Consider the following 25,771-nt stretch of genomic DNA (forward strand, 5'->3'; position numbering starts at 1 on the left):
CCTCTCCTTTCAGGCCTGGTGGACCTGGCAGGGATCAGGGTGAAGGGTTCCAAGGGAGGGGAGGGTCAGAATCCAAGAGAGTGGGGCTTAGGTGGATCACAACCTATTCTGGGCCAAGCATCGCGCCAATGACAATAGGTGACCTTCATGTGACGCTTCCTCTGTACCAGGCACTGGTCCAAATGCTTTACTATGCTATTTCCTTTAGTCCTCACAACTGTTAGAAGGGAGCACTGTTATTATCCTCATGTTACTGATGAGGAAACTGAAGCACAGACAGGTTAAGTAACTTGTTGAAACAAAGCACTGTGTGTACAGGACCTCATTGAATTATTCTCACAACTCTGGTGTAAGGGACTATCTCTATCACCATTTTATAGAGAAAGAAACTGTGGCTCAGAGGGGTTAAGTAATTTGTACAGGCCACACAGCTAGAAAGTAGGACAGTGTGAATTAGAACACGGGGTTCTTTAGCCACCTTCACCCCAAGTTTGGGTTCATGATCACCATATCACATTGCCGTCAACCCTGAAATGAAGGTGCATGATCACCAATCCCATTTTCCAGAGGAAGAAGCCAAGGGGTGAAGTGAGTAGCCCAGGGCACACGGCTAGTAACCAGGGCCACCTTCATCAGGAATGGAGCGCAGCCTGTCTGTCTCCACACTCCAGGACACCAAGCACTCCTTCCACCCACACATGTGGAGGCCACATCTTCCACATCAAGCCAGGTACCCCCAGAATAAGGGACTCTCTATTTCCAGAATTTCTGCAGTCTCCAGCTGGGTATCTGCTCAGTGTAGAGAAGATGCCTCCTCAAGCACAGCTGTCTAAAAACAGACTCAGCACTTCAAAGGTAGGGAATTCCTCCCCTGGAAGGCCTGCATCAGAGACTGGTGGGCCCGGGGGCACTTGGTGGGCTTGCTGGTAGGTGGGGGCCTGCTTTGAGTGGTCCTTGGTGGACCTGATCTCAGAGAAACTTCAAATTCCACCCAGTTCTCAAGAGCTTCCCCTGGAATCCTTGACTCTTGGGAGCCCTGCTCGTTCCCTTGGGACCTAGCTCCTGTCCTGGGGGTCTCAGCCTGAGGAGGACAAGAGATCTGCATGGTGCACTGGTTCCCAGTCTCGACTGCCCTGCTCCCCTTCTCCAGCACTGGGCGGCCCTGGACGGAGGGTCCTTCCACCCCGGGCCTTGTGTGTTCGTCCATTTTGCACTGCTATAAACAGCAGCTGGGGCTGGGTGATTTATAAAGAAAAGAGGTTTATGTGGCTCATGGCTCTGCAGATGTACAAGCATGGCAGCCACATCTTCTTCTGGCCAGGATCTCAGGAAGCTTTCCCCATGGTGGAAGGTGAAGGGGGAGCGGAAGTGTCACATGGTGAAAGAGGAAGCAAGACAGAGAGGAGGAGGTGCCAGGCTCCTTTAAACAACCAGCTCTTGTGTAAACCAACAGAGAGATAACTCCCTCAGTACCCAGTACCCTGGGAAGCCACCAAGCCATTCATGAGAGGTTCGCAGCATGACCCAAGCACCTCCCCCCAGGCTCCACCTCCAACATTGGGGATCACATTTCAACCTGCGGTCTGGAGGGGACAATTCTCTAAACCCTATCCCCTTGTCTCTGTGAGGGGAGCAGAGGATCCCACCTCAAGTCCCTGCACACATGGAGCCATGAGAATCCCCACCAGGTGGAGGCAGCCGGGCCCAGGACACTCAGAAACCCACTGCCACGTGCATGACCCCACACTGGCACAGGATGAATGTGTGGCAGGCCCGTGAGGAAGGCTGCCTGCTGTTGCTCGAGGCGGTTGTCTGGAGGAAGGGCACAGGACACATGGGAGAGAGACAGAGATTGAGAAATGGGGGGAAATTAAACAACAGAAAGACATACGGGGATTTACCAAGACAGAACCACAGGAAAAGATACAGAGAGAGCCAGAGGGCATCCCAAAGGTGGAGAACCATGCAGCGAAACAAATCTACAAATCCCAATATAGATCTTGAGGAAGACAGGCAGTGAGAAAACAGGGAAACGAACAGACGTAGAAAAAGGGAGGAAGATGGGAAGGGGTGTGGCAGGGAGTCTGAGAGAACGCGATTCCAAACAAAACAGAGACCAGGTGCAGGGGAGAAGGTACAGAGCAAGGGGGCAGCAAGGAAGAAAGGAGAAAGGAAGCAGAGGGGGGACTGCTGGAGGAGGTGGGGCCTGGAGGGAGCTGAAGCAGAGGGGCCCAACACCCCCACCCCGCCCGCCCCATCACACGCAGCAGCATATGGCTCCTGATTTCCTAGAGGCACGAGAGTGATAACCATTAATCTCTATAAATAATTTTACCAACCCAGGCTCCTAAATGGGTTCTCCGTGTCTGTGAAAGCTTTTAAAAACCATTTGCTTGGTAAACATGCAGGCAGCAAACAAGGCCTCTCCCTACCAGCAGGAGAGGAGGCTGGAAGATCAGTTCAGCTGGGGGAGTAATTAGAAGGGAGAACATGTGCGCAGGCTCGCCCTGCTGCCTCCTTCCCACCTGGGGCCACGGACCCCGCTGATGAGGCTGCTGGGACCCCTGGCTCTTCACCCCACTCGCACCCTATTCCTCTCTTCCCTGCTCGGTGGGCCTGGGTGGGACACCCAGTGGGCATCTCAGCCATTCCCCTGTCCTGATCCCACAGCGGGGGTCTTTTTCTTAACAGAACCCTGAGGGAGAGTAAGACCTTGGCTGGTATTCCTAAGCATTTAGGAAGTTCTTCTTCATCTCTACCCCGAGGTCCTCATGCTTTTCCGTGTCATTCAGCCTTTAGACCTGACATTTCACCAGTTACAGCTGTCTCAAAACAGACTGGGGCCGGCCGGACAGGGTGGCTCATGCCTGTCATCCTAGTACTTTTGGAGGCTGAGGTGGAAGATTGCTTGAGCCCAGGAATTCAAGATCAGCCTGGGCAACATGGCAAACCCCATCTCTACAAAAAAATACAAAAACTAGGCTGGGCACAGTGGCTCACACCTGCAATCCCAGCACTTTGGGAGGCTGAGGCAGGCAGATTGCCTGAGGTCAGGAGTTCAATACCAGCATGTCCAACATGGTGAAACCGTGTCTCTACTAAAAATACAAAAATTAGCCAGGCATGTTGACACACGCCTGTGATCCCAGCTAATTGGGAGGCTGAGACAGGAGAATCACTTGAACCCAGGAGACAGAGGTTGCAGTGAGCCAAGATGGCGCCACTGCACTCCAGCGGGGGTGACAGAGCGAGACTCCGTCTCAAAAAAAAAAAAATTAGCTGGGCGTAGTGGTATGTGCCTGCGCCTGAAGTCCCAGCTACTCAGGAGGCTGAGGTTGGAGGATCACTTGAGCCCAGGAGGTAGAGGCTGCAGTGAACCTTGATTGTGCCACTGCACTCCAGCCTGGGAGATAGATCGAGACCCTGTCTCAAAAATTTTTAAAATAAACTGGGCAGCCTCCCATATAAGGAGTTCCAGATCCTTGACTCTAAACCCCAATGTTCAGTGCTGGCCCCAGGCCCTTCTTCCAAATATGATGGTTTCAGGGCCCCTCCTGGCCATCCCCTTGACACACTCCATTTTGTCAAAGTCCTTCCCACGTCTTATACTGGGAATTGGACTTGCCCAGAAAAGAATAATCTTGCCTTTCAGTTTGGCTGCTGTATTAACAGAGCCCAGGAGAATATTAGTTATTTGGGTATCTATACCTCCCCCTCCAAAAAATAACTGCTGCCTGATGTCAGCTGTGTGTTTGCTGAAGCCCCCAGGTCTTTGTCACTCCTGCTGACCCCAGCCTTGACTCTTGAGACCCCCAAAGCAGGATTTGCCCTTTGTTTCTGTTAAGCTTCATCTTAGATGCTGGACTTTGCTCTAATCATCAAGATCTGCTTGGATCCTGATTCTGTCATCGGGCTTGTTCACCATCCCTCTGGTTCCTAAGCAGCCTTTGGTGGCTGGGCTCCAGGGCATTGCTGGGGACACTAGTGTTGTTGGGGACAGGGGACTCTTGTCTGCCCTGACTCTTCAAGGCTGATCCCTTTGTGGGCTGCCACCAAGTCCTCCATTCATGCTGCACACAATCGCCCAGCTGCACAGAGAGCCCCACAGGAGGCCCCAGCTTCATGGGCCATGCTCCCACATGGCCCAAGGTGGTCCAGTGGTGCTGAGGCTCCCCCAGCCAGCATTCCTTGACCCCCCACCCAAGCCCCACAGTTCCTTGACTTTAGGGCTTAGGTTAAACCGGCCCATGAAGGCTCCACATAGCAAAGAGGGGTCCTGCACGCCAGCTCCAGGTGCAATTAAGCAAGATCCCGCCCCCTCCGATCCCCAGAGGCCTTGGTGGGAATGGCCCAGGGGAGGAGGGAAGGGTAATAGCTGGACAGATCCATTTCCCAGTGCTGATATATAACAGCTCTCTAAGCCAGGCACAGTGGCTCACCCCTGTAGTCCCAAGTACTCAGGAGGCTGAGGTGAGAGGATGGTTTGAGCTCAGGAGGTTGAGTCTGCAGTGAGCTATTATCACAACACTGGGTGACAAAGGAGACTCCTTCTCTAAAAATAAAACAAAACCCAGCTCTCTGTGCAAGGCCAAAGATCACCCAGAGATATGGTAGTTGTGGCTTCCCAAACTCCACCTGCATCAGGTGGAGAGAGGAGGAGCCCAGGACTCTGCCAGCCTTTCCCTGAGTCCTGTGTCCAACAGAGGCCAGGGCCAAGCTGGAAGTGGGAGGGGAATAAGTCATGAATAGAATTCATCCTTGACTGACTCTTGGAAAAACAAATCACCTGACAATGGACATTTTTATTTAGTGACCTGTATAATGACTAAGACTGTGAATTTTGTGTTTGAATGCAGTTCTGCCACTTACCTGCTGGGTGATCCTGAGAAAGTTACCTAACCTTCCCGAGCCTTTATTTTCTGATGTGTAAAATGGGAACACTACTGTCTCCTTACAGGGGCATCTGGCCGTTGCCTGAGTGCCTGCTGTGTCTAGGGAGTCACAGGAGGACTGCTTCATTTCAGCCCCAGTGAGCAGGTGCTATAGGTCCACATCCATCTTCAGAAACTCTTGCAACCAGATTTTTGAAAGGTAATTCGGTGCGTATTCTGTTTTATTTCATAATGCCTCCAGGGGTGTACCCTGTAATCAAATGCATGAATGTATCTGCAGTGAAATATGTGAGTGCACACAAAGCAAAACAAATAAACTCTATACATTTACAGCCTCATGTCCTTTCAAGTCAAGTTTTGTCACCAAATGAGTTTTGAAAAAAGTTTGGTTTTGGGGGATTGTTGTTTTCTGAATTGCGGGTAAGAGATGTGGACCTGAGTTATTGTCCCCATTCTATGGATGAGACAATGGAAGCCAAGAGGGCTTAGGCAAAGTGCCCAAGAACCCCCAGCGAGTTTGAACAGTGCATACTTGGAGCTGAAGTCTGTCTAACTGCCTGCATCCAAGACCTGAGCCTTTACCTGGGCACTCAATATAAGATTTTACCTCTTGCCTGCTACCCAGTGCTTTTATGTCCGGTCTCTACGTTGATCCTTGTAACCCCTGAGGGGCAAACAGGGAAGGTTTGATTTCTATGAATGAGGCATTAAGTCCTAGATTGGAGAGTGACTTTCTCAGGAAGACAGGATTTGCCCTTGTTGCTTCTCCCTCCCTTCCTAGCTGGCTTCTCTTTCCAACCCAGACCCTTTCCCTGGACAGCCCCTCATCTTCCAGACCTCACTAAGGCCGGGATCAAAATCAAAGATCCACTGCAGCTTGAGCCAAAAGGCCGAAACTTTGCACTTGTCAGGGTATGTGCATGCTTATTGTGAGCCAAAGGCAGGCACAGAGGGGGCAGGATTAGGGCAGAGTGACCTGCAATGGCCGAGGGACTGTGGGTCAGGGACGTGGCTTCATGGTACTCTGGCGAAAGCTCTCCACCCCAACGCCCCACCACCAGCTACCAGACCGTGCCCTGGCCTTAGCAAGGGAAACACTGCCCGTTGCCAAGGCCACAGACCTGAGACTTCCTCCCACTGTACCTCACCTTCCCTCTCTCCCCTTGAGCGGGTCTTCCCTGTTGAGCCCAGTCCACAGTCATCCATCCCCTCTAAACCTCGAGGCTCGAGTCCAGGATACTGAGGACATGCGCATTGTACTCTCCGCAAGTCCACCCTCCGTTCTGAAGATGTCCTAGGCCAGGGCTTCCACTCAGAGGTCAAGCAGCTTCCAAACATAATTGGTATCAGTCTTCCATTGCTGCTGTAACACATTCACAAACATGGCAGCTTAAATGATATACATTTATTATTTCATAGCTCTGGGTATCAGAGTCCAAATGCCTCTCACGGACATTATATCTTAGCAAGAGGAAGATGGGGAAAAAAATATAAATCAACATATAAAATGTCCAGTGTGGGGGATAATTGTCGTGGAGAAAAATAATCAGGGAAAGGGTATAAAGACCAAAGGACAGGGCAGGTTGCTATTTTAGGAAAAGTGGTCATGAAAGGCCTCTCTGAAGAGGTGGCATTCGAGAAAAAGGAAGGAAGTGAATCAAGGCCTGTGAATTTCTAAGGGCAAGGATGTTCCAGGCAGGCGGGCCAGTCAGAGCAAAGGCCTGAGGCAAAGGCCAGGAGTGTGCCTGGAGTGTTTGAGAAGCAGAAGGGTGATCAGAGTGGTAAGAGGAAGCGGGTTATAGATGAAGACTTTGAAGGCGATGGGAGCTGCATTAAGTAGGGCCTTGTGAGCCATAGGGAGGGAGGACTTTGGATTTGGTGCTGGATGGAATGGTCAAGTTGAAAATAAACTTCTTGGGAATTGATGTTGTGTAAAAAACACCTGGTGCAAGGCCTGACATGTAACAGTGTTTTAAAACACTTCCATCCCTAATCCTCCAGGGCAGAAGTTTCGCGTCCTCCATCTGTCTAGGATTCCCCACATGCTAAGCTGTGTCTCCCCCGTCAGACTAGCGGATTCCTCCTTCCAACTTCTCCCAGCCCGCAGGGGCCTTTTCCTCACCCTCAGAAGCTACAGCCCAGAGCTCAGCCCTCTCCCGACAGCCTCCCGCCGCTGCCCCATTTGTGTTTGCTTAGCATTTCCTCGCAGCCCCCGCAGTTCTGTTAGTTTTCATTGCTCCTTTATTAATTGCCTTTTCTGTCCTTAGGATTATTTGATTTCCACTTAATTGCTTGATGACAGTGAGGTTTATTTTTGTTCTCTTCTTTCCCAGAAAAGGGGAGGGTGCTGGGGAGTGGGCCAGGCTGGCCGCTTAGGGCTGTCTAGTCTCCCACCTGGGCCCTTGGATCCCCTTCCCACCTGTCACCCTACAGGGGATGGAGGCTGGGGACCAGAGGCTGCCACAGCTCTAAGCCCCAGGTCAGAGCTATAGGGGCCAAGGAGGAGGAGCACTCATAGTGTTTACAGCCACGATCTGGCTGCTAAAGACCCAATTAAACCCCTCGTCTGTGGCACTGGTGCCTGGAGCTGACTGGGAAGAGGCTTGAACATACACCATCACTCACTCCCAGCAGTCTGTAAGTGGGAGCCATTAATATCCCAGTTGAGGCAACAAGAACTGCAGGGAACTTGCCTGCAGCCTCAGAGCCAGCATGGGGCAGGACAGGAAGCCAGATCTGCCAGATGCAAAGGACAGACCATTCCCTTTTCTGTGCGTGAGCCCTACCCTCAGGGGACTCTCAGAGCACGGCAGAGATGGACAAGTAAGCCGATAGTGAGCAGTGAACATGGAAGGCAGAAAATCACCCGGCCACCCAACCAGGGAAAAAAGCCACAAAACCCTACAGAGTGACCCAATTTTTGGTAAATGAACACTATCTATTCACGTACATGGAAAGATTCATTCTTTCAACAAATATTTACTGAGATCTTCGTGTGCCTGTTTCTCATCTAGTTACTAGGGATAATGCAGTCGTGGAAAAGAGAAGGTCCTGTCCTCATGGGCCTTGCATTCCAGAGGGAGAGATGATCACACACGAGAAAATCAGCAAGTGACAATTTTAGATAATACTACATGCTGTGAAAAATATAGGGCGCAATATTAAATGGTGTGGCCAGGGAAGACCTCTCCAAGAAGGTGGCATTTTGTTGAAACCTGAGTGATGAGGAGCTAGTCAGAACCAGGGCAAGACTGTGCCAGGCAAAGAGAATGACCTGTGCAAAGCCCTGAGCTTGCAGTGTTGGACGACCAGACAGAAGCCTGGGGAGTGAGTGGGGAGGAAGAAGTCAGAGGAAAGCAGGGCCAGATCACAAAAGGCTTTGTCAGCTATGAAATGGAGTTTGGATTTTATGTTAAGTATAAGGGGATGTTATGGGAGGATTTTAAACTTTGTGTAGAAAAAAAAGGTCTGGAAGGATACCTGCTATGTTCTAATTGGTGGTTTTCCCTAAGAGAGAGTGTTGCAGGGTAAAAGAAGAGAGGATGAGGGATTGGGGACAGCAAGACTGACATCAAGGTACAAGAGTGAGAGGCAGAGTTGGGGCCACTGACAGGCATAGAGGGGCCCAGCACTGGGAAGGCAGAAGGCTTCAGCCAGATGCCTGGGGTGGGGCCGGGGGAAGGGATATTTACATGCCAATGGAAGAGGCCACTGGGCAGAGATGAGTTGCTGGAAGCTTTGTCTGGTTCCAGGGGACCCTGAGAAGGCTGGGTCAGTCTGCCAGGTCAGGGAAGGCCCTGCAAATCTTGACAAGGAACTGGGCTCCCAGGACATGAGCAGAGGGCCAGCTCTGAAGATTGCATGTTCACGGTGGGGGAAAAGGAAGTTAGATAAGAGGCTATAGCCTCTGGAGTCCAGGACCTGGGTCACTCAGGATCACTTATACATTCATTTATTTATTCAGTGAGCATGCATTAAACACCCATAAAGCGCCAGACATTCCATCATCACCAGACATAGAAGAGTGGCCATGATACACTTGGATCCTACCCTCTTGGATGTGAGAGCAGTGTAGACTTGACCAGGTCCACCTTCTTGTGGGAAGAAGTGAACTCCCTGAGTCTGCGCAATGTGTCAGGCATGCAATAGGTCTCTTGTATTCATCACCTGTTTAATCCTCGCGACAAATCAAGGAGGAAGTATCATTGTTCATGGTTTATAGATGAGGACCCTAGGCCTTGGAGAGGGTGAAGGATTTGCTGAAAGTCATGCAGCTATAAATGTGAGCCAGAATTTGAACCCAGATCTATCAAAATTCAAATCCTGGGCTCTTTTGACACCACCATGCTGGGAGCTCGAGGAGGATCTTGTTTTCAGGAGCTGGTGGGATGAACCTGTGGATGGCTGGTGATCATGGGCGTGTGTGGTGGGGGTGCAGGGTGCTGGAAGGTTACTCAAGACTGACAATCCTGGAGGAGGGCTTGTCATAGGGACTCTGGCAGAAGCTGCCTCCTTCATCCATGGAGACCTAGGCCCACACCTTGCACTGAGCACTGAGAAGACTCTGAACCAGCCCTTGGGCTCTCTGGCTGGAGACACTTGGAGCCTAAACTTCAGGGTTAGACCCCTTCTTTCCACTACATTTGGGCTTCCAGATCTGCTCAAAAACATCAGTGACTCACTCCTCCCCACCCATCACTGCCTACAAATGTACATGTGATCTCAAAGCCTGGCATTCAAAGCCTGGCCCAATCCAAACTCCTCAGATTCATTTCTAAAGACCTGACACCTCCCCAGCACACATGCTACATCCTGTAGCAAGCCAAGGGTCTTAGCCCAGGGATTTTTGGTGGCCAGGTATAGAAACCCACTCATAAGGGTTTCTAAGCTAACATAAGGACCCAACAGGACAACTTGTATCAGGTCCCAAGGGCTTTCCCTAGCCCTACTTCCTTCTCCTGCTCCTTGCTACACACCAGCTTTCCCTGCTCACAGCCCCATCACTGGGATGGCAGGTGGCTCTGCCTTGTCTGGCACCAATTCCCACTCCCACGCTATGTCTCCTGTCACCTCACCTGCTCACTGCCATCCATCTGACTAGTTCTCAGGATTCAAATTCTCAATTGTGAGAAGCAGGGCTGTGATTGGCTCAGCATAGATTAGGGGTTCACCCTGGCCCAGTCAGCTGTGCCTTCAAGGAATGGAGTTCCCTGTACATGACTGCCCTTTCTAAGTGCCTTGGGTCTGTAAGAATGGACGGTGGGCCTAGAAGCCGTGGTTGACATTTCACCTCTTCCTGTTCTACAAGCCGACCCCTACTTGCCAGTCCCTGAGCTTTGACTTTTGCTGCCCCTCTACCTGGAACACTCTGCCCACATTTGATTTCTCCAGTACTCCAACTGGGTAACAATTCCCACCCCCCAAATGCCTTTAGATGCCCCTTCCCCACCTCTTGCCCCATCCAACGATGCTCTCCAGACCTGTTCAGGCTCTTCCCCTGGCACTTCCCAATTTGGTCCTGCCCAGCCCCAGTTTGCACTGGCACAACATACTTCCCCTAGTCTGTATCCCCACCCCTACCCTGGTACCCAGCATCAATGCTCAAACACATTGATGAGGAAAAAGCAAGTGCAAATTCTGAAGACCCCGCCGGCAATGCCAGGCTTTCCAAAGCAAAGCTGACTCCTCTTGATTTGGAAAATTTCTCCTCCCTCTTCTGACTACTCCCCAACCCTGTCTCTAGGACAACCCCCACTCTCAGACTGGGCTTTCTGGCCAGATTCCCCCAGCTGCCCCACCATCCTCCCCGGAGGCCCATCTCCTCCCCCTCCCCTTCCTGACACCTACTCTGAACCTCCAGGTTGGGCAGGGGGAGTTTTCCTCCACCCCCACACACGCACCTACAAAACCTTTAAAATCAAAGATTACATCAAAATGCTCCAATGCTGAAAATAATAATCATGCCCTCCCTTGCTCGCTTTGCTGGAAGAGCAAGGTCTCACTTGGACTTTCCATTCTAAGCTCCATTAATATTTTCCCTGTCTCTTCCTGTTTAAACACAGGGTAATTTAAAACCTCTTTTCACAGATGAGAAGCTTTTGACTTTGGCACCAGAACCTGGATTTGATTTAGGGTTTTTTTTTTTTTAATTTGTTTTTTTTTTAATCCTCAGAATAGATTTTTTTTCCCAGCCAGAGGGACCCCCTGATCCTCTGGGCCAAACTGGAGCTTTTACAGAAATGATTGCTCAGACACAGGGAGAAGTGGCCTTCCCCAGGCCCCAGCGTGAGCAGGGCGAGATCCCAGATTTCCTGACTCCCTTGTTTGTACCCTTCTCACTCGGCTGCACATGGTCATATTTTAATACTTGCAGAAACTATGCACTGAAAGAGAAAAACAGGAAGAGATTGGACCAACAAATGTCACCTTAGAGAGGACTGAAGCCAAACTGATTCCAACACAGACTGGCATAATTATGAGGACAGTCACTGTGTTACTGCAAAGCTTAGGGCTGGGGCCAGAGTGCAGTGCTAGAACCACAGCTGCCTCCAGAGATGCCTGGGCCCTGAGCAGGGCCTTGGACATGAGAAATAGAGGCTTTAGGGCTGCTGGCCCCCTGCCATCCAGGGAGGCAGGGATCCCAGGATCTACCCAGCGTTGTGGCTGCTCCCATAATAGAAGCCCAGGTTCACTGAGGGCTGGTGACATGCCAGGAACTTTGCATGCATCATCACATCCAGTCTTCCCAACAATCCCATGAGGTAAGCACCAGTGCCACTAGGACCACTCTGTGAGTGAGGAAACTGAGGCTCAGAAGAATTCAGCAACTTGTTCAACATCACACAACAGGTATAGGGTAGATCTAGGATCAGAAGCCATCAGGCACAAGAGCCCAAGCTCTTCCCATAACTGCCCTTAGATTAGATTTAAAAAAAAAAAAATCTGCAGGTTGGAAAGCAGCCAGGTGGGGAAACATGAGAAGGACTGAGGGAATGTTATATACATGGCTGGGGGTGTGAGGATGCTGTCAGGAGTGCCAGAGGCCAGCAAGTCAGCAGACAGCTGATCTCATTGCCAGCCTGGCTAGGCCCATTGGTATCACTAGCAGCTTAGATGCTCGACTGGGATGAGACCTGTCTTCACTTCCCTCTGAGGCTGACTGTACCCAAGTGGACAAACCAGTCATTCCAAGGCCAAGAAAGCAGTAAGACCCCAGGACAGAGGATGTGGCCCTAACCCATGGGTGGCATCACAGTAGTGCTGGATGAAAGCTGAATGTGCAGGGCCATGGAGGCCACCTGCACCCATTCCTGACATAGCCAAGAATGAAGGAAGGAAGGAGAGGGAGACCAGAGAGGAAGAGGAGGAGGCAGCAGCTCTTGCAGGTAGGAAAATGAAACTGATCTCTCTTTTGAGCTTGAGTCTTAGAGGATTTCCTATGTGATTGGTGCTCACCCAGAGTAAAACCAACATTCTTGCCATGACTGTCAGGGTCCTAGGTGACCTGGGCTTTCTAATCTCGCTGACCTCACCTCCTACTTCTGTCCTCAGTGCAGACTTCTCTTCAGCCACATGAGCTGCTTTGCTCTTCCTCAGAGGCCACAGGCACCACCCTGCCTCCTAGCCTTTGCAATTGCAGTTTCCAACAGTGCCTAATGCAGAAGTGCATCATTGAATGAGGTTTGTCTTCAGTTTAGCTAGCGCCACATTGATCACAGTCAAGTAGGTGTTTGAAGACGGCAAGGAGATGTTACACCCAGGTACCTGTAAGTGTGTGAGAGAGGGCAGTGGAAACCAGGATGCAAAGCCAGGCCAGGGAGTAAATTTCCACTGAGTAGTTCCAACTATTATGGCAATTATAGCTGCACATTTCTCTCCATTGCAGCATATGCTTCTATTCAATCAGGAGGGTCTATACTAACACTGGGGGTTGTGTGTGAGTGTGCGTGTATGTGTGTTAAAAGAAAAAATTAGAAAAAGATACTCAGAGCCAACAGATAGCCACAGATAGACAGAAAATGAGATGAGAGTGGGTGAAAGGAAGAGCTAGAGCTCTCTAGAATATCTTGCAGGGTTGCTTGAGCATGGTACCTCATGCTGTCGAAATTCTTGTTGCACTGTCACATTGTATGTAGTTATGGGTATGCTTGTCTCTTTTTCTCCCGTGCTGCAGCTCTTTGAGGGTGGAGACACTGTGGCATTCACTTGGACCTCCTGTGCGTAACTGGGCATCTGGTGTATATATAATAGGTGCTTGGTACAGTTTTAAGAAATTGACTTGGCTTTTTGGGTTTTTTATTTGTTTGTTTATACTTTAAGCTCTGGGATACATGTGCAGAACACACAGGTCTGCCACATAGGTATACACATGCCATGGTGGTTTGCTGCACCCATCAACCCATCATCTACATTAGGCATTTCTCCTACCCCACCCATAGCCCCTCACCCCCTCAACAGGCCCAGTGTGTGATGTTCCCCTCCCTGTGTCCATGTGTTCTCATTGTTCAACTCCCACTTATGAATGAGAACATGCGGTGTTTGCTTTTCTGCTCCTGTGTTACTTCATTGAGAATGATGGTTTCCAGTTTCATCCATGTCCCTGCAAAGCACATGAACTCATTCTTTCTTATGGTTGCATAGTATTCCATGGTGTATAAGTGCCACATTGTCTTCAACCAGTCTATAATTGACAGGCATTTGGGTTGGTTCCATGTCTTATTAAAAAGTCAGGAAACAACAGATGCTAGAGAGGATGTGAAGAAATAGGAAAACTTTTACACTGTTGGTGGGAGTGTAAATTAGTTCAACTATTGTGGAAGACAGTGTGGTAATTCCTCAAGGATCGAGAACCAGAAATACTATTTGACCCAGCAATCCCATTACTGAGTATATACCCAAAGCATTATAAATCATTTTACTCTCTTCCAGAGAAAGGATCAGGCAGCAACATTTGCTGTTCAGCAACATTAGCTGTTCTGCAGCCTCAGTTGCTGATACCCAGGCAAACAGGGTCTGGGGTGGACCTCCAGCAAACTCCAACAGACCTGCAGCTGAAGGTCCTGACTGTTAGAAGGAAAACTAACAAACAGAAAGGACATTCACACCAAAACCGCATCTGTAAGTCACCATCATCAAAGACCAAAGGTAGATAAAACCACAAAGATGGGGAAAACACAGAGCAGAAAAGCTGAAAATTATAAAAATCAGAGCACCTCTCCCTCTTCAAAGGAACGCAGCTTCTTGCCAGCAACGGAACAAAGGTGGATGGAGAATGACTTTGACAAGTTGAGAGAAGAAGGCTTCAGACAACCAAACTTCTCTGAGCTGAAGGAGGAAGTGCAAACCCATCGCAAACAAGTTAAAAACCTTGAAAAAAGATTAGATGAATGGCTAACTAGAATAACGAGTGTAGAGAAGTCCTTAAATGACCTGATGGAGCTGAAAACCATGGCACGAGAACTATATGATGAATGCACAAGCTTCAGTAGCCATGTCAATCAACTGGAAGAAAGGGTATCAGTGATTGAAGATCAAATGAATGAAATGAAACAAGAAGAGAAGTTTAGAGAAAAAAGAGTAAAAAGAAACAAACAAAGCCTCCAAGAAATACGGGACTATGTGAAAAGACCAAATCTATGTCTGATTGGTGTACCTGAAAGTGATGGGGAGAATGGAACCAAGTTGGAAAACACTCTGCAGGACATTATCCAGGAGAACTTTCCCCAACCTAGCAAGGCAGGCCAACATTCAAATTCAGGAAATACAGAGAACACCATAAAGATACTCCTCGAGAAGAGCAACTCCAAGACACATAATTGTCAGATTCACCAAAGTTGAAATGAAGGAAAAACTGTTAAGGGCAGCCAGAGAGAAAGGTCGGGTTACCCACAAAGGGAAACCCATCAGACTAACAGTGGATCTCTCAGCAGAAACTCTACAAGCCAGAAGAGAGTGGGGGCCAATATTCAACGTTCTTAAAGAAAAGAATTTTCAACCCAGAATCTCATATCCAGCGAAACTAAGCTTCATAAGTGAAGGAGAAATAAAATCCTTTACAGACAAGCAAATGCTGAGAGATTTTGTCACCACCAGGCCTGCCCTACGAGAGCTCCTGAAGGAAGCACTAAACATGGAAAGGAACAACCGGTACCAGCCACTACAAAAACATGCCAAATTGTAAAGACCATCGATGCTAGGAAGAAACTGCATCAACTAACGAGCAAAACAACCAGCTAACATCATAATGACAGGATCAAATTCACACATGACAACATTAACCTTAAATGTAAATGGGCTAAATGCTCCAATTAAAAGACACAGACTGGCAAATTGGATAAAGAGTCAATGCCCATCAGTTTGCTGTATTCAGGAGACCCATCTCACATGCAGAATCACACATATGCTCAAAATAAAGGGATGGAGGAAGGTCTGCCAAGCAAATGGAAAACAAAAAAAGGCAGCGGTTGCAATCCTAGTCTCTGATAAAACAGACTTTAAACCAACAAAAATCAAAAGAGACAAAGAAGGCCATTATATAATAGTAAAGGGATCAATTCAACAAGAAGAGCTGACTATCCTAAGTATATATGCACTCAATACAGGAACACCCAGATTCATAAAGCAAGTCTTTAGAGACCTACAAAGAGACTTAGACTCCCACACAATAATAATGGGAGACTTTAACAGCCCACTGTCAACATTAGACAGATCAATGAGACAGAAAGTTAAAAAGGATATCCGGGAATTGAACTCAGTTCTGCACCAAGCAGACCTAATAGACATCTACAGAACTCTCCACCCCAAATCAACAGAATATACATTCTTCTCAGCACCACATCACACTTATTCCAAAACTGACCACATAGTTGGAAGTAAAGCACTCCTCAGCAAATGTAAGAGAACAGAAATTATAACAAACTGTCTCTCAGACCACAGTGCAATCAAACTAGAACTCGGGATTAAGAAACTCACTCAAAATCGTTGAACTACATGGAAACTGAACAACCTGCTCCTGAATGACTACTGGGTACATAACGAAATGAAGGCAGAAATAAAGATGTTCTTTGAAACCAATGGGAACAAAGATACAACATACCAGAATCTCTGGGACACACTTAAAGCAGTGTGTAGAGGGAAATTTATAGCACTAAATGCCCACAAGAGAAAGCAGGAAAGATCTAAAATTGACACCCTAACATCACAATTAAAAGAACTAGAGAAGCAAGAGCAAACACATTCAAAAGCTAGCAGAAGGCAAGAAGTAACTAAGATTGCAGCAGAACTGAAGGAGATAGAGACACAAAAAAACCTTCAAAAAATCAGTGAATTCAGGAGCTGGTTTTTTGAAAAGATCAACAAAATTGAGAGACCACTAGCAAGACTAATAAAGAAGAAAAGAGAAAAGAATCAAATAGACGTAATAAAAAATGATAAAGGGGATATCACCACCAATCCAACAGAAATACAAACTACCATCAGAGAATACTATAAACACCTCTACACAAATAAACTAGAAAACCTAGAAGAAATCGATAAATTCCTGGACACATACACCCTCCCAAGACTAAACCAGGAAGAAGTTGAATCCCTGAGTAGAACAATAACAGGCTCTGAAATTGAGGCAATGATTAAGAGCCTACCAACCAAGAGAAGTCCAGGACCAGACGGATTCGCAGCCAAATTCTACCAGAGGTACAAAGAGGAGGTGGTACCATTCCTTCTGAAACTATTCCAATCAATAGAAAAAGAGGGAATCCTCCCTAACTCATTTTATGAGGCCAACATCATCCTGATACCAAAGCCTGGCAGAGACACAACAATAAGAGAATTTTAGACCAATATCCCTGATGAACATCGATGCAAAAATCCTCAATAAAACACTGGCAAACCGAATCCAGCAGCACATCAAAAAGCTTATACACCATGAGCAAGTGGGCTTCATCCCTGGGATGCAAGGCTGGTTCAATATAGGCAAATCAATAAACGTAATCCAGCATATAAACAGAACCAAAGACAAAAACCACATGATTATCTCAATAGATGCAGAAAAGGCCTTTGACAAAATTCAACAGCCCTTCATGCTAAAAACTCTCAATAAATTAGGTATTGATGGGACATATCTCAAAATAATAAGAGCTATTTATGACAAACCCACAGCCAATAACATACTGAATGGGCAAAAACTGGAATTATTCCCTTTGAAAACTGGCACAAGACAGGGATGCCCTCTGTCACCACTCCTATTCCACATAGTGTTGGAAGTTCTGGCCAGGGCAATCAAGCAGGAGAAATAAATAAAGGGTATTCAGTTAGGAAAAGAGGAAGTCAAATTGTCCTGGTTTGCAGATGGCATGGTTGTATATTTAGAAAACCCCATCATCTCAGTCCAAAATCTCCTTAAGCTGATAAGCAATGTCAGTAAAGTCTCAGGATACAAAATCAATGTGCAAAAATCACAAGCATTCTTATACACCAATAACAGACAAACAGAGAGCCAAATCATGAGTGAACTCCCATTCACAATAGCTTCAAAGAGAATAAAATACCTAGGAATCCAACTTACAAGGGATGTGAAGGATCTCTCCAAGGAGAACTACAAACCACTGCTCAGTGAAATAAAAGAGGACACAAACAAATGGAAGAACATTTCATGCTCATCGTTAGGAAGAATCAATATTGTGAAAATGACCATACTGCCCAAGGTAATTTATAGATTCAATGCCATCCCCATCAAGCTACCAATTGCCAAGACAATCCTGAGCCAAAAGAACAAAGCAGGAGGCATCAAGCAATCTGAGTTCAAACTATACTACAAGGCTACAGTAACCAAAACAGCATGATATAGAGATATAGACCAATGGAACAGAACAGAACCCTCAGAAATAATATCACACGTCTACAACCATCTGATCTTTGACAAACCTGACAAAACAAGAAATGAGGAAAAGATTCCCTATTTAATAAATGTTGCTGGGAAAACTGGCTAGCCATATGTAGAAAGCTGAAACTGGATCCCTTCCTTACACCTTATACAAAAATTAATTCAAGATGGATTAAAGACTTAAATGTTAGAACTAAAACCATTAAAAGCCTAGAAGAAAACCTAGGCAATACCATTCAGGCCATAGGCATGGGCAAGGACTTCATGTCTAAAACACCAAAAGCAATGGCAACCAAAGCCAAAATTGACAAATGGTATATAATTAAACTAAAGAGCTTCTGCACAGCAAAAGAAACTACCATCAGAGTGAACAGGCAACATACAGAATGGGAGAAAATTTTTGCAACCTACTCATCTGATAAAGGGCTAATATCCAGAATCTACAAAGAACTCAAACAAATTTACAAGAAAAAAAACAAACAACCCCATCAAAAAGTGGGTGAAGGATGTAAACAGACACTTCTCAAAAGAAGACATTTATGCAGCCAACAGACACATGAAAAAAATGCTCATCATCACTGGCCGTCAGAGAAATGCAAATCAAAACCACAATGAGATACCATCTCACACCTGTTAGAATGGCAATCAATAAAAGTCAGGAAACAACAGGTGCTGGAGAGGATGTGGAGAAATAGGAACACTTTTACACTGTTGGTGGGACTGTAAACTAGTTCAACCATTGTGCAAGACAGTGTGGTGTTTCCTCAAGGATCTAGAACTAGAAATACCATTTGACCTAGCCATCCCATTACTTGGTATATACCCAAAGGATTATAAATCATGCTGCTATAAAGACACTTGCACGCATATGTTTATTGCAGCACTATTCACAATAGCAAAGACTTGGAACCAACCCAAATGTCCATCAATGGTAGAGTGGATTAAGGAAATGTGGCACATATACACCCATGGAATACTATGCAGCCATAAAAAGGATGAGCTCATGTCCTTTGTAGGGACATGGATGAAGCTGGAAACCATCATTTTCAGCAAACTATCGCAAGGACAAAAAACCATACACTGCATGTTCTCACTCATAGGTGGGAACTGAACAATGAGAACACTTGGACACAGGAAGGGGAACATGACACACCAGGGCCTGTCATGGGGTGGGGGGAGGGGGGTAGCATTAGGAGATATACCTAATGTAAATGACGAGTTAATGGGTGCAGCACACCAACATGGCACATTTATACATATGTAACAAACCTGCATGTTATGCACATGTACCCTAGAACTTAAAGTATAATAAAAATAAAATAAAATAAAATGTCAAAAAAATAAAATAAATCATTCTACTATAAATCACATGCACACATATGTTTATTGCAGCACTATTCACAACAGAGAAATTGACTTGGTTTTAACTGCATTTAATTGGCTGGGCCAAGGGAAGGGGTGTGTTTGGGAGCTCCCTCAAGGGCCCATGGTGGGCTTGTCCAGGCTATACCCTTTACCAGACATGTGTCAGTGAAAACATCACTTGCCTGCTTTAGACCTCATTTTAGTCATCCATGAAATACATGCTTATACTATATCATCTCTCAGAGGGTATCCAACTTTAATATTCTGTGGATTTATGGGGGTTTTATTCCAAATTGCATGAGCCCCTTCCTGAATGGAGGCAGCTACTCTCCTTAACTAGAGGGAAACTGAGGTACTACCAGAAGAGATACAGTGTGTCCAGCTTCATTGCCTTGCCCCAGAGGTCAGCCCCTTCTTTTTCCTGGTAGTGTGTCCCAGTCTACCCTCTGCTTTATGTAGGGTCATTGTCCATTCTGCATAACTTCACTCAGACTCAGGAGTGGCCTAGGCCTTCTCCGTCTGTCTCGCCCCTCTTCAATCCCATCATCATGTCACTGCCAGAGAAACCACATTGGAGCTCAGCTCTGATGATTTTACCCCTCCTGCAAGTCCCTCCATGGCTTCCTATTGCCTACAGAATTGCCTCAGTCTCTCATCTGGCATTTGAGGCCCTCCACGATGTGACACCACCCTTCCTTGCTTTCCCACTCTCAGCTCCCTTTCTCATCTCCTCTTCTCCAGATCAGGTTCTTTTCCACCTCCATAACTTTGCTCATGCTAGTGCCTCTCTTAGACCACCCTCCCAGTCCCAGTATTCATTTTATTCATCCTCCATTGATCCAGTCAAAGACCATTTCCCCCTCTCTCCATTAAATTTCCCATAACTCTCCAAACAATTGAAACATTTGACCCAGCCCAGCCCCAATGCCCTTTGTCTGTGTTTGTTGTGAACATCACAGAGGGGTATGTCAGGGGTTATCTCTGACTGATCTTTGTACCCTCCACACACCAGCAAGTGACCTGCACACAGTAGGTGCTTTATATCCCTGGTAGAATGAAGCCAGGCATGATGGCTCACACCTGTAATCCCAGCACTTTGGGAGGCTGAGACAGGAGGATTGCTTGAGGTCAGGAGTTTGAGACCAGCCTGAGTAACATAGCGAGACCCCATCTCTAAAAATAAAATTTTAAAATAAAAAAATTAAAATATATCCTTGGTAGAATGGGATGCCAAGGACTCCAGTCCGGGATAGAAATAACCACTGACACTGGAGCACATGCATTCTTCAGGCACTGTTTTAGCTTTGTGATATAATGAAAAATATGGTACAGATGCTCCTTGACTTACAATGGGCTTACTGGACACAACTCCATGGTAGACCAAGGAATGTACTGAATGAGTATTGCTTTTGCACTATCATAAAGTCAAAAATTGTGAAGTTAAACCCCATCTGTATATTTGGTCTCTGTCCCGGGTGCCTGGTGCAGAGCCCCTAAAGCCTTTGGAATTTCCTGAGTGATAAGAGCATCTTTGATTATCCATAAAGAGCCCCTTTCAACCATACCTGAATTTATAGTAATGAGGTGATATTTGGGCCCCTAAATAGCTTCAGGACAGGAGCTGGTAGCCAGAGGAACGAGACATGTGAACAGAGGGATTTGGAACTTTCAACCCCTTTCTCCAACCTCCTGGGAGGGGAGAAGGGCTGATAATTGAGTTAATCACCAAAGGTCACAATCATGCCTGTGTAATGAAACCTCCATAGAAATTTCGAAATGATGCAGTTCAAAGAGCTTCCAAATTGGCAAACATATCTGCATGGCAGGAGGATGGTACCTCCCAACTCTATGGGGACACAGGCTCCTGTGCTTGGGACCCTTCAGGACCTCACCCTGTGAACCTCTTCATCTGGCTGTTCGTTTCTATCCTTTGTAATAAACTTTAAGTATAGCATTTTTTTGAGTTCTGTGAATTATTGTGGCAAATTATTGAACTTTTGGTAGAGGGATTGCAGGAACCCCTGAAATTTGCCCTTTGCAAAATTTTGTCTTTGCAAAAATTATAACAGTGAGAAAATTAGGACAGTGAAAGAGATCTGACCTAACCAACTCCCATCTTGCCTTTGAGCTCCAAACTGCCCTTAGTCTTTCCTGGGCTTTGGCCAAGCTATCTTTGGGAGAAATTTAGTTTGTAGTTTAAATGATGATAGCCCTTCCCCAAAACTAAACCACCTTTGTAAAACAATAAAGACCACCAGGTTAGAAGGATGAGAGGAGCCTGAATTCTGCTAAGACATAGACATAAACGACTGCCAGTCATTATTACGGAGGTCACAAGGTTTGCAACTTCCCCATTTACTCCTGCAGATAACATCACTATTGTAGAACTTAAAATTGGGTCTTTTGAGATGTCTTTTCAGGCTTCTGCGTTTCTGATGTTTAATAGCTCCACCCGGACCCACAATTCTTCATGCAACTGGTCTTGTGGCCCCTACCCAGAAGCCAACTCAGCACACAAGGACCATTATCCACATCCCTATGATCGCATCCACAGTGAATCAGTAGCACCCATTCCCTTGCCCATCAAACTATCCCTGAAAAACTCTAGCCCCTGAATTTTCAGGGATGCTGACTTGAGTAATAATAAAGCTCCTGTCTCCCATTTTGCCAGCCCTGGGTGCATTACACTCTATTGCAATTCCCTTATCTTGATAAATCAGCTCTATCTGGCCAGTGGGCAAAATGAACCCATTGGATGGCTGATCCTTCAGCCAAGTCGGGCAGAAGTGAGGGTAACCTGAGAGCCTGATACTTGAGACTGGCATCAGAAGTGTGGGCGGTCTTATGGGACTGAGTCCTCAATCTGTGGAGTCTGACACTAACTCCAGATAGTTAGTATATCAGATTTAAATTGAATTTCTAGACATCCAGTCAGTGTTAGAGAATCAGAGAACTGGTTGGATGAAGGGGAAAAAAAATCCCACAAACTCTTATATGTATTAACTTATTTTATCCTACAGCAATCCTGTGAGGCAGATACTATTACTACCAGTACCTCTATTGTACTGGCGAGGATACAGTGGCTCAGGGACCTGTCCAAGGCCACAGAGCTGATACCAAAGCTGGAATTAGAGCCCATGTCCTCAGTAGCCACATATACTACAGGCTCTCCCCAAGCCTCCAGGCTGGCCACACTGAGCTCCTGTGTCTCTCAGTTAAAAGGCATGAGGAACCCCAGCCCCTGACAAGGTTTCCTGGAATCATTCCTACAGAAGGGAGCAGTTTGGATTGTTGATCCTGAGCCCTGCATGAGAAAGATGCCTCAGAGAAGTAGAGATTTCATGAGGTAGATGCTCAGCAAGTATTTGAAGGTTTTTTGTGGTTGGTTTGTTTAGAGACAGGATCTCGCTCTGTATTCCAGGCTGGAGTGCAGGGCTGCAATCATAGCTCACTGCAACTTCAACCTTCTGGCCTCAAGTGATCCTCCCATCTCAGCCTCCTGAATACCTGGGACTACAAGTACGCACCACTACACTTAGCTAATTTTTAAATATTTTTTGTAGAGACGGGGTCTTGCTTTGTTGTCCAGACTGGTCTTGAACTCCTGGCCTCAAGCAATCCTCCTATCTCAGCCCCCCAAAGCACTGGGATTATAAGTGTGAGCCACCACGCCTAACCTTCAACAAGTATTTGCCAGGAAAATGAAAGGATGACTGAGCAGATAAATAAGTGAGAGAGAAGGTGAGCAGGGAAATGAGTACAAGGGCCAGAGGGACTGAGGAGGAGAAATGAGGTAGAGTGAGGAGCAGCTCCCTTCTCTCTCCCACCTTAAACAAAACCTTATTGCTTTAGCCACAGAGCTGGCCACAGTATAAGGAGAAACCTCCCCAAGGCATCGAAAAGGAATATGACAGCAAGAATTCCTGCCTTCCCCCATTAGGAGCTTGTGGGACCCCAACGGAAAAAGAGGGGGTTCTTTATTAAGACCCCCAAGACTGTATTTACCTGACATTCAATGTCTGGAAAAAAGATGAAAACTCATCATTGTCAGGATGTTTTTTTTTTTTTTTCTCTGTACAAAAAGAAACATCTGGGTGAGGGGCTGGCTGATTCTGCTTTTCATCCAGATGTTCAGCATTATCTACTTTCAGCCAGAGTGGAGGGGTTGAAGCGGAGGAGACCAGGGGCTGATAAGGGGAAAAGGACCGCAGTCCTGCCCTGTGGAACCTTCTGTCCCTTGGATCATCCTAGTCTTCACCACCATTCAGAGACTTGCCCCCTTGGCTGGGACGATTTGTTCTCCTCTGACCCCATCACACTGCCCCCAAGTTGCAGGGAGCTAAGAGACATCGACATTTATACATCTTCCACTGAGAAACAGCCGGCCCGGTACAGAATTAACTGGCGTCTTCCTGCTCCCAGATTATGCAGGCAGCGACTTTGATCGAATCTGGCAACCAGATTTATGAATCAGTCGATATTTATTGCAGGGAACAATCCATCTTCATGACTGGTCTGTGCACACAGAACCCTGCTCTGGGCACACCCGGGGGCCTTGATGCTAAATGTTGGAGAGGTCCAGTGAACACATCTGAGGGAGGGGGCAACAGAGAGGGCTCTAACACCAATCAAAAAGGAGACAAGATATGATGTGGGAAGTGTCAGTTGTGGGGGATAGCTACCACATCCATCCATGTTTGTCCTGGTCTGCCCTTCCCACACCCTTTCCCACTCCCCACACCATCTGACTCAGCAGGAGTCAACTAATTGTTAAAGTATTTGAAGTCAAATATAATGCAAAATTTTGATGTAATGCATTCCCAAGTGAACTAAAAGTATGTTGCTTTATTCTAACATCTACTCTTTTGTTGCCCACTGGCCCATTAAAGAAGATAATTGAGTCCAAACTCCCAAGCTGTCTTCTGATAGACCAATCAGAGAGACAAGGTTAAAACTCTGCTGATGAGTGGCCAGGGAAAAGGCTACTCAGGATTCTCTCATTTGCATGCCTGCACTGATTGGCTAAATTGCTACAGCCTGCACTAGAAAACTAGTTCCCAGTTAAGGCAGAGGGCACAATGACCATCAACCCAGTGACAAGCAGTCGGCTCATTTGGAGGACTAGGAAAGATGGTGTGTTGAGTAGAGCAAAACCATCCTGGGCTTCTCAGCCTAATTGGAAGAAAGGAGTGAGGGACAGAGTTTAAGATGGGTAAAGAGGAAGAAAGTAGAATTGACTCCCAAATACAGTTTTCTACTGCTCGCTTCTCAGCCTTAATTCTGCCTCCTGCCCTGACAACCCCTTATTCCTTTGGTGCTGTAGTTCCAATTGATCACACTTTAGATACTATGCCTATGGCCCACCCCCTACAATCCCTCCCCTGCTTGGGGCTTCTTGTAGGAAGTACAAGGCCCATTAAGGGGTATTGGGGAGGAAAAGCATAAATGTTTGTGGAAAGCTTGGTAGCCTCCCCAAAGCTGTAGAATGGAATTTCTCCCAGTGGCGACATCAGAGAGACCTTGCCCTTCCTCATTAACCCAGCCTGCATACGCCCCAGGCACATGGAGGATGTTCTAGAAGTGATGAAGGAGCTGAGAGGCCAGGGCTGGGTTGAGGAGACATGCCCAGGAACCACCTCCACCCAGCTACAAGACCTGGGCCTGAAGTTGGGCAGGGGGGCTGCTTTCTTGCCTTACAGACACATAGATCCATGGTGAAGGGCTGGGGAGGAACGGGCAGGTGAAAGGGACAGCTCAGATGGCACAGAGCCAAGAAATGGGCCAAGTTAGCTCCTTAGAACACGTGTATTAGTCTATTTTCACACTGCTGATAAAGACATACCCGAGACTTGGTAATTTATAAAGAAAAAGAGGTTTAATGGACCCACAGTTCCACATGGCTGGGGAGGCCTATAATCATGGCAGAAGGTGAAAGGCACGTCTTACATGGCAGCAGGCAAGAGAATGAGAGAGCCAAGCAAAAGGCGAAACCCCTTATAAAATCATCAGATCTCATGAGACTTATTCACTACCATGAGAAGAGTATGGGGGGAAACTTCCCCCATGATTCAATTATCTCCCACTGGGTCCCTCCTACAACACGTGGGAATTATGGGAGCTACAATTCAAGGGAAGATTTAGGTGGGGACACAGCCAAACCATATCAGCATGATTGATGGGAAGAGATGGGGAGCACCCAGAGGAGCTAAGATAATATCCCTCCCGCATCCACCCCAACTATGGACCAAGACACCTCTGGGCACTTGGGTTCTTAACCTAGCTCTGAGCCTTGGTTGATAACTTCACTTCTCCAGACCTCTGTAAGATGGAGAACCATCTCAGGCTTTTCCCAGAGCGATGTCAACAAGACAATACACGTGAAGGGTTTGAATCTCTGTGGTTCCACAGGGCAGGACCAGGAACTGATGGGTAAAATCACAGGGAGGCAGGCTATGAAAGATGTGCAGTCATGTGCTGCAGGTGACATTCAGTCAACAAAGGATCACATGCACCACAGGGGGCCCATAAGATTACAGCACAGTATTTTTGCTGTACTTTTTCTATGTTTAGATACACAAATATTTACCATTGTGTTATGGTTACCTACAGTATTCAGTAACATGCTATACAGGCT

The sequence above is a fragment of the Macaca mulatta genome, chromosome 16, assembly GCF_049350105.2.
Source record: "Macaca mulatta isolate MMU2019108-1 chromosome 16, T2T-MMU8v2.0, whole genome shotgun sequence".
NCBI lineage: Eukaryota > Metazoa > Chordata > Mammalia > Primates > Cercopithecidae > Macaca > Macaca mulatta.